Source organism: Asparagus officinalis, chromosome 3 (genome assembly GCF_001876935.1).
Source record: "Asparagus officinalis chromosome 3, Aspof.V1, whole genome shotgun sequence".
NCBI lineage: Eukaryota > Viridiplantae > Streptophyta > Magnoliopsida > Asparagales > Asparagaceae > Asparagus > Asparagus officinalis.
In genome coordinates, this window is record NC_033796.1 from 112,800,665 (window position 1) to 112,811,459 (window position 10,795).

Consider the following 10,795-nt stretch of genomic DNA (forward strand, 5'->3'; position numbering starts at 1 on the left):
CGGCTGGAGGAAGATGACACAGGAAACAGCCTAGGGTTTCACACCCGAGGCCTAGGGTTTCACACCCAAGGCTTTACACCAGATTTTAGCTAATGCAATTTTTTCATTCAATAATTCATTGATTTTCAATAGTCTCATACAACCTTATTTATAAATAAAAAACTACGTGCACACAACATACAATAAAAATAGAAAGAAACAACAATCCCTCAAATCACTCAACTGAAATTAAACTAAATTTCAAAATTCAAAATTCAAAATTCAAAATTCAAAATTCAAAATTCAAAAATATATCAACTAATCAAATATTATCATTTATTGTCCTCATTACATTCTTTGTTTTGCTGGTCTTATTTCACGAACCAACACCCTCTTGTTTCCAGTTTTGGCTTACATAATCCTAAGTCATGCTTACTATTGCATACAATGAACTCCAACATGGTTATGGATGTATAAATTAAAAATCTGCTGGACACATTCAGGTTCACATAATCCCTTAGCTTGTTTCCTTTGATTAACATGATCCATCTCAAACTTCTACATCTTTGATAGCGTTTAAACTACAGCTGCATAGTTTGCGAGCAAAGCAGACAATCGGACCACGAAAACTCCTGAATATCAATTAAAACAAAAAAAGCCAGTTATAAAAATAGCTGGCAGTCTTTAGGCCAGAACAATTGACAGCTTTAATCATGATGTATGGACATCTACTTGAGAAAAACATAAAAAAATAAGCAAGACAGACTCCACCACACCCAGGTGGCAGAATCTACCATGTTTGTCATGGGTGTGGTGTGTGCCACATCAGGGTGTGACAGACTCGTTTTTAGAATCCTAATCTGTTTGGTTTGTTTTTGTGGCTTTTTTCCGCTTCCGCCGCACACAAGTGGTATCAGAGCTCCAGGTTCCAGATCTAGGGTTTTGTCTTGGTTGGATGAGTAGATCAATTTGGAGGCTCGTCTAGGGCTTCATTTGGTGATAAATGTGGGATCTTTTTGGTAAAAACTCTATCTTTTTCAATTTTGGATCTATTCTTCATTTGTTCCGCGCTATTTGGAGGAGTAGATCGCTTTTGAGGCTCGTCTAGAACTTCGTTTGGTGATAAATGTGAGATTTTTTCTAATTATGATCTTGCCTACCGTCGTGTGGGGGTGAGATCTTTCGGAGACTCTTGTTAGGGTTTCAATTGGAGGTAAAAATTTTATCTTTATCAGTTTTGGATCTATTCTTCGTTCTTGGGCTATTTGGAGGAGTAGATCATTTTGGAAGTTTGGCTAGGGCTTCGTTTGGAGATAAATGTGAGATATTATAGGTAAAAATCTCTTATTTATCAGTTTGGATCTATTCTTTGTTTATTTTGATGCTTTGATATAGTTGGCTGAGAAACAAGGATTTGAGGCTGAGATATTTGATAGTTGATACGGTACATTGGATTATTGAGGAGTGCTTTGACCTGCATATTGAACTCCTATGAACACATTGGTATGAGAAAGAAGACCTAGGTGGAGTTTGACACTTCTATCCATCGATCGAGAGGTCTTTTAGGTAGTGTTCATTAGGCATTTGGGGGTCTTCCAAGGAGGCATCATTGGAAGATAATTGATATTTGGTTTTCTTAGTTGAAGACTATTCTAGACATGTTTGGGTTGCAACCAAATCCCGTTAGGATAAAGTCCTAGTAGTCTCCAACAGTTTGAAAAAGTGTATTGGCAAAAAGGTGAATGTTCTTCATTTTGATTTTGGTGGGAGTTACAAGAGGGATCTGTTTCTGCATTTGTGCCGAGCTCACGGCAGTTTGAGACACTTCATTAGAGATGAAACATTGGGGCGACAAGATGAGATGACATTTTTTAATTGGTCGTTTTTTTCTGGAGGAGAATCGGCGTTTGATGTCGAGCATTGGATTTAGCTCACGGCTTTTTCACGGCAGTTTGAGACACTTCATTAGACAGAAAGAATGCAAGTAAGAGAACTCGGATAACAAACTAACCATTCACAGGTAACTGTGCCTTTTTCCTTCTTTTTCTTCATTCCTGCATGAAAATAAATATTACAACCGATCCAATATTTGCAAAAGGAAAACAATCATCTAGTTCTAAAGCCTCTGAACTTGCAAGACTTAATAAGCAACTAACACACAAAAAAAAAAAAGCAAAAAGGAGGAACATTGATATCAAGTAATGAGAAGCTAAACCCACCTTGCTCAGCACCAAGTGACTTTTCCGGACCCTCTTCAGGCACTGGAGCACTCTCCAGTGATATTGGATCTTTGGTACTCATTGATTCAAGTGTTAATTCAGATTGATCAGTGTTTTTCACAGTTTTCTTCTCCAAAGAACGCACAATAGCATTAACTGCCCTTCCTTCGCTTGCAGCATCAGCTTCTTTTACATTAGCGACCTTAATATCTGATGAATGCTCGATAGGAGATGACTGCTTAGTTTCATCTTTTAATGTACCAGCAAGAGCTGGTGATGCAACTTTGGGAGGGGAAGAGGCGAGACGAGCAGATTCCATATCCGAAAGCAGTCCAAAATTTAATAGACTCATAAAAATATGAAAGCTTTTTAAATAATTAGACAATAAAAAGCTTCTTTTTATGCCTTGAACTTTTACTAAGCTTCCAGCATTCTCTGTACTGCTAGTTGTTGACTCCAACATGCAACTAATGGTTTCTCAAAGGGTTTTGTTGGGAATAAGGTCATCTGCTAATATGTATGAGGCTCCACAGACGCACATTGACTTGCTGATTACGCAGTCCCTGATACCTGATAAGAATTACATATTTAGTTACTGTTCGGTCTTCTCTTTCTTCTTTAGGTTGTGAGTCATGTGAACTGGGTAAGCACCATCGTGCTTCTTTTCAGAGTCGTGTCGATAAACGCAGTAGTTTTGCGTTTGAGTTAGTTTATTCTGATGTCTGGGGTCCTTGTCGTGTTCCCTCTGTGAAGGGTTTTCGATATTTCATTGTTTTTGTTGATGATTTCTCTCGCATGACTTGGCTATATTTGTTGAAAGAGATGTCTGAAGTCTCGCATGTTATTGAGCTTTTTTTATAATGAAATAAAAACCCAGTTCTCTACTTTTGTTCATATTCTTCGTACTGATAATGCTATGGAATATATGAAAAATAACGTTTCAAAATTTTGTGCTCTTAATGGTATTATTCATCAAACTTCATGCTCTCACACTTCATAACAAAATGGAGTTGCTGAGAGGAAGCATAGACATATTCTCGATGTTGCTAGAACATTGATGATACATATGAACATTCCAAAGTACTTGTGCTCTGATGCTGTTCTCACTGCCTGTTATTTGATTAATCGCATGTCTTCCTCTGTTCTTGATGATTTGATACCATTCCACTGTCTTTATCCTGCTAAAAAAACGTTTTTTTTGTGATTCCTCGAGTTTTTGGTTGTACGTGTTTTGTTCAGGATTTGACTGCTGGTTTGGATAAATGGTCTCCTAGGTCCATTAAGTGTGTGTTTGTTGGATACTCACGTACTCAAAAAGGGTATAGGTGTTATATGTTAGACCCTAAAGGGGATGATTAGGGTCTTACGCTAATCTAATCCGATTTTATACCAATTAAAACTATTAACAAGTTATCCTAGCAAGAATGAAATACAATAAGATATATGAGCTATGATAAGCAATATGAACAAGAGATATATCCTAGTAATAAGATATACTATGAGATATATGCAAGAATATATATAAACAGCACAAGGGTGTGTTAGACCCTAGAGGGGGGGTGATTAGGGTCTTATGCTAATCTAATCCGATAAAATGCCAATTAAAAACTAATTAAAATGTTATCCTAGCAAATATAAAATACAACAAGATATGTGAGCTAGGATAAACAATATGAACATAAATATGAATGAACGCCAAAGCACACTCAAACAAGCAATATGATCACGGAGTTCGGACCTTCCGTCCTACGTCTCCGCTCCCCACTCCCGGGGAGAAATCCACTATCAACCGGGTTTTCTACGTTCACCCGAATAACGTTTACACCTCACAATATCGATTTTCAACGCTCACCGATCAACGTCACTTCTCACAATCGGTTTTCTAGTTCACCGAAAACTTTACAACACACTCGGTTTCTAGCTCACCGAAAACCTCACAACACACTCGGTTTCTAGCTCACCGAAAACCTAACAATCTCACAATGTAACAAATATAAATTGTTCTCTATATGGATGAGAACACAATAAAAGCTCACACTCAATGTTACAACTCTCACAACCCTAATATACTATGTATGCAAATACAATAAGCTCAAGTGGGTGTGTGTAACAATGAGATTCAATAAAACTTAACTCAATAAGAACTAGCAATAAAAATTGATATGAAATTCAATAGTAAAAATGCTAGGAAATAGAGTTAAGGAAACTTCTCTATAAACACAAAGAGAGGATGATTGTAAACTCCTCTTTGTAACAGCAAACCAAAACAAACTTAAACCAAACAAAAACAAGCTTAAACCCTTGTTTAAAACCTTGTTTAAAACTTCTTTAAAAACTTCTTGATAACTTGAAAAGAGATCAGCAATTGGGTATTTATACCCACTCAAGATCTCAACAAAAACCCCAAACCAAAATGACAAAACAGCCCAGCAAACAGCTCAGCAAATAGCCGTTGAAAAAAAGCAACGGTCATATAGTCGGTCGACCGAAAATCCCGTCGGTCGACCGATGAGAGCAAAAACATGAAGAAAACTATCTGGACTAACGTCGGTCGACCGGAAATTCTGTCGGTCGACCGATGAGAGCTCTCGGTCGACCGGACCGTTCTGGACCATCGTCGGTCGACCGGTGCTAACGAATGGTCAATTGACCGGTCGACCGTACCGGTCGACCGAAAACTGACATCCCAGAAAAACAAAGCTGATTTTAAAACACTGTTTAAAAATATCAAATAAATTCCAAAAAATATAAAACTTTGGGGAATGATTGTAGACATGATAATAAACATGTTACAATGACTGGTTATCAAAAAGGACTTCCCAAATGAAAAATATCATCATTTTACAAACTAGTCCAAAACATGAAAATATGAGATACTTGAATTTTGATGTTTTGACATAAACCAACTTTTGAAACTTTGTGAAATGTTTTTGTAGACTTAGTAAAACATGTATAAACTGATATTGAAGTCTATAAACTAAGAATGCAAGTGGGTCCAAAGCATGAAAACCCAAAACCATGCATGTATATATATAACTATATATATACATAGAAACCAAATACGTGTGTGTATATTATATTGAGCTTAGAGTACTTAACACACATAATATAAATCCTAAACTAAATTACCCAAGCTAGATCTTGATCTTCAATAAGCTCTTCTAGGTAATCTTGCGGATGAAGCTTTAACTTGGATCTTGAACTTTGAATAGCAAGGCTTCACCGACATTCCGCCAACCTCCTTTGGATATGATCGTTGAAGCTCTATTCCATCCATCCTCCAACAACGTTGTTTGTCTATAATAAATAAGAATACACAAACACTAGACAAACAACATTAGTGATAAATTATTTGTTAAACATCATCAAAACAAGAAGGCCAACAGGGTGAAATAAAAAATAAACAAACAAGAATGATAGTGCAAATAAATAATACAAACACACGATATGATCATGGAGTTTGGACCTTCCGTTCTACGTCTCCGCTCTCAACTCCCGGGGAGAAATCCACTATCACAACCGGGTTTTCTACGCTCACCCGAATAACGTTTACACCTCACAATGTCGGTTTTCAACGTTCACCGATCAACGTTCACAATCACTCACAATGTCGGTTTTTAACGCTCACCGATTAACGTTCACTCCTCACACTCGGTTTTCTAGCTCACCGAAAACTTTACAACACTAACTATGTAACAACAAATATGTTCTCTGTAATAGATGAGAACTCAATGTAGCTTACTCTCAATTGTTACAACTCCCCACAACCCAAATTATACTAAGTATGAAAATACAGTAAGCTCAATGGTTGTGTGTGTAAGCAATGAGAAAAACAAGTCTAAACTCAATTTAATCTAGCAAATAAATATGACACATTAAGAAAAAACAAGCTAGATAAAGAGTTTAAGAAAACTTCTCTAAAATAAGAGTGGAGGGATGTAGAATGAAGCCCAATCAAGATTGATGATCTCCTCAAACTCTTGTGAAAGTCTCTTCACAAACAAACTCTTAAACACTCTTTTAAACAAACACAAAACAAACTTAAACCCTTGTTAAAAATCTTTTAAAACATTCTCTTGGGTGCTACTGAAAGAAGAGAGCAATAGGGTATTTATACCCTCTCAAAACATCACCAAAAACCCAAAAGAAAGGACCAAAAAGCCCATAGAAAAACAGCTCAGGAACTAGCCGTTGGAACCCAACGATAAGATCGGATGTTCTGATTCCCTTGTATTTTGGGAAGCGGGGTGTGACAGTCGACCGTGACGGTCGATCACGAAATTCTCTGGACTGCATACGGTCGATTGCCACGATCGACCGTGAGCCATCAAGAAACATACTGAGTCTCTGGACTCAGGGCGGTCGACCGTGGCGGTCGACCGCAAACTGACATATGCAAAGACAGGTTTGAACAGTTTTTCTGATATTAAAACCCTGTTTAAAAATATCAAATAAATTCTAAAAATTATGAAACTTTGGGACATGATTGTAGACATGATAATACACATGCTACAAAAACTGGTTTTCAAAAAAAACTTCCCAAATGAGAAATATCATCATTTTACAAAATAGTCCAAAACATGAAAATGTAAACACATGATTTTTGACATTTTAACTTAATCATGTTTTAAAACATTACAAAATAATTTTATAAACTTAAAGAAAGATATAAACTATTGTTATGAAGTCTATAAACAATGAATATTGTATTTTATCAAAATACACATATAATGCACTAAAACATGATTTCATTGAACTAAATAAAATTGATATTGATGAAATCATATATATGCATATAAGTATGAAACAAGAATGTATTTTCAATTGTATTCATTTGTTTCATAAATAAAGACTTGAAAACTGTAAAAACCAAAACTTATATATATGTATATATATATATAAGAAACCAATACTTGTATGTGTGTATGTGATTTGAGCTTAAAGTACCAACACACAAAATATAAATCTAAACTAGATTACCCAAGCTTGATCTTGATCTTCGATGTAGCTAAACTTGGTAAACACGTGGATGAAGCTTGAACTTGAATCTTTAACTTTGAATTGCGTAGGCTTCACTCCACAATATCCGCCAACCTCCATTTGATATGATCGTTATGGTACAATTCCATCCATCCTCCAACATATTGTTTGCCTGGAATAAATACGAAAACACAAACACTAGACAAACAATATTAGATATAAATTGTTTGTAAATCATCATCAAAACAAGAAGGCCAACATTATCATCCGACCACCATGAGATATTTTGTTTCTGCTGATGTTACCTTCTTTGAGTCTGTCCCATATTTTTCCTCTGGTTTCACTACCTCAGTCAGTCCACAGGTACCACTACCTTCTACGGCTTCTACTACTATTCCGGTATCTGTTCTTGTGGCTATTGCACCAAAGCCTCTACTGACATACTCTCGCCGTCCTAAAGTACATACACATGTCTCTGCTCTTGCTGACTCTTCTTCTCCAGCTGCAAGCCCATCTCATGTCGAGCCTCATATCTCTTCTGACTTAGATATTCTTATTGCTCTTCGTAAAGTAAATGGTCTTGCTCAAAATATCCTATCTCTTTTTTTTGTCTTTTATGATCGTCTCACCCCATCCTTTCGTCAGTTTGCTTTGTCCACTATATCTTTACCCAAGTCACATGAGGAAGCTTTGTTAGTACCCGCCTGAAAACAGGCTATGGATGAGGAAATGAATGCACTGCTTTCTAAAGAGATTTGGGATTTGGTCTCTCTACCTACCGGAGCGACTGTGGTTGGCTGCAGATGGGTGTATACCTTGAAATATCGTCCTGATGGGTCTGTTGATAGATGGGTGTATACCTTGAAATATCGTCCTGATGGGTCTGTTGATAGATATAAAGCTCGCCTGGTTGCTAAAGGATATACCCACTGTTGATAGATATAAAGCTCGCCTGGTTGCTAAAGGATATACCCAGACATATGGTATTGACTATTTTGAGACTTTTCTCCTGTTGTGCGTCTCAACTTCATTCGAATTCTTTTCTCTCTGGCTGTTAATCTAGATTGGAAGATGCATCAACTAGATGTGAAGAATGCTTTTCTTTATAGTGATTTGGACGATGAGGTTTATATGGAGCGACCTCCTGGGTATGTTGCTCAGGGGGAGAATATTATCTGCAGACCTAGAAAGGCCATCTATGGGTTAAAACAGAGTCCTCGAGCTTGGTTTGATAAATTCAGCAAGGTTATTTCTAGTGTTGGTTTTCAACGCTGCCATTTTGATCACTCTGTTTTTCTTCGACGCACAACAACTGGTTTGGTTATTTTAGCCGTTTATGTTGATATTATGCTTACTGGGAGTGACTCTGTTGCCTTAGTAGATACTAAGGAGTATCTAAACCATCATTTTGTCACTAAGGACATGGGAAAGCCAAAATATTTTCTTAGGATTAAAGTTGCATATCAAAGGCATGACCTGTTGTTGTCCCAAAGGAAGTATGTGCTAGATTTACTAGAAGAAGCAGGTCTCTCGGGATGCAAACCTTCAAACACTCCAATGGAGGTAAATATTGATTTGTGGCGTGATGATACCTCTCTACTAGATGATGTTGGACGATACAGGAGACTGATTGATAAACTAATCTATTTAACAGTTACCAGACCTGATATTACCTTTGCAATGGGTGTACTGAGTAGGTTTATGCACAAACCTAGAGAAGTTCATTGGATAGCTGCTCTGAAGATTTTGGCATATATCAAGAGTTGCACTGGTAAGGGATTGCTATATAAGAAGCATGAGCATACTCACATTTCTGCTTTCTCTGATGCTGGCTATGCAGGAGATATGGGAGACCGGAAGTCAACTTTCTGGATTCTGTACTTTTATTGGAGGTAATCTTGTGACTTGGAGAAGCAAGAAACAAGATGTAGTATCACGGTCTAGTGCAGAGGCCGAATATAGAGCAATGGCTCGCACTGCTTGTGAGATGGTGTGGCTACGAAAGTTTATGACAGAATTTGGTTTTGTTCAACCTGGACCCATGCCTATGCATTGTGACAATCAATATGCTACTTACATTGCACAGAATCTTGTATTTCATGAGATGACAAAACATATTGAAGTTGACTGTAATTTTGTCAGAGATGCTTGGGAGAAGAAGATAGTGTGTCTCGTATTCATTTCATCATCACAACAACTTGCTGATATTCTTACAAAGACTACTTCTTCAAAGGTGTTTTCTACTATATGTGACAAGCCGGGCATGGTGGATATTTATGCTCCAATTTGAGGGGGAGTGTTAGATTAAGTCTATTGGGTTAATGGGCTGTGACCCATTAACCATACCCCTATTTGTATGACTATATATATATATATATATCTAGTATCTGAATAAATTAATCAAGTTAGGGTTTTGCTCTCTCAATTAGCTCTTTCTACAAAATGCATTTCCACAACCACCATGCATCATGAAGATGAAGAATAAGATGAAATGAAATACCAAAAGGGCAGAAACGTTTACGCATAAATCTAGAGAAGGGAATCATTTCCGAAGGGAGACTTATTGCCAACATAAACCGTTTAAGGGAATAGAAATCTCATCTACAGGATGCCTATATTAAATGCAAGTTAGCAATATTAGCTTCCAACTTTGTACAAATGCCCCTCGCTTTTATGATTACAGAAGAGTCTGCAAGTGATATTTCCATTGACAAGCAGTTTCATTTCAAAAAAAAACAAACAAACAAACAAACAAACAAACAAACTGGAGGATGTTTAAACAGTTGAACAACGCAAATACAAATTACAGGTGTAAATTTACATCTAATATATGTGTGCGTATGTATATGTATGTGTGTGTGTTCAAAATGACCTAGCACAATAGAACAAAATTTCAAAGACCATACTTACTCTCGTCACAGAAACTCCTGACGCAGCATTTGCTAGTTAATACAGCGTCTTTTATAACTTCTTTACACAGCTAGCGGGCACCGCAATTCACGTGGAAGATCACTGACTGATCAGGTAGAAGGCATTCCCTCAATTTCCTCCTCAAATGCAGCTCTGTATAGATTAATGCATCATGACGCAATGCTGAAAGGGCATCTTCAAGAGGAAAACGTGTCTTCTTCCATACAAACAAAGGTCAAAGAACAGATGGTAACAATTACTAAAGTAGTTCCTTTGGCTAATCGGAGTGTGTTCATGAAACAAGTGTGCTTGGATACTATTTACTCTTCTCCATATCAAACACTAGGCACACATTAATTACCAATAATTCATCAGTTATACCCAAGGTGATTAATGCAGCATGACACAAGACTAGGGAAGGCAATTTTTGCCCATACCCATTTACCCACCTTGCCCGCCCATCATTTGGCCCACCCAAAACCCACCCATTTAGTTAAATGGGTCTAATCGGACGGGTTCATCTCAAACTGTACTAAATGGGTATTAAATGGGCGGTGGCTATTCACCCATTTACCCGCCCGCATACCCAAAACCAAAACCCGAAGTGTTCATTTGCCAGGCATCGTATTCCCAAAACCAAAACGAAAACCCTTCTCATTTCTCTCTCCTTCTTCATCTCCACCGCCACCACCGCCACCGCTGTCGCC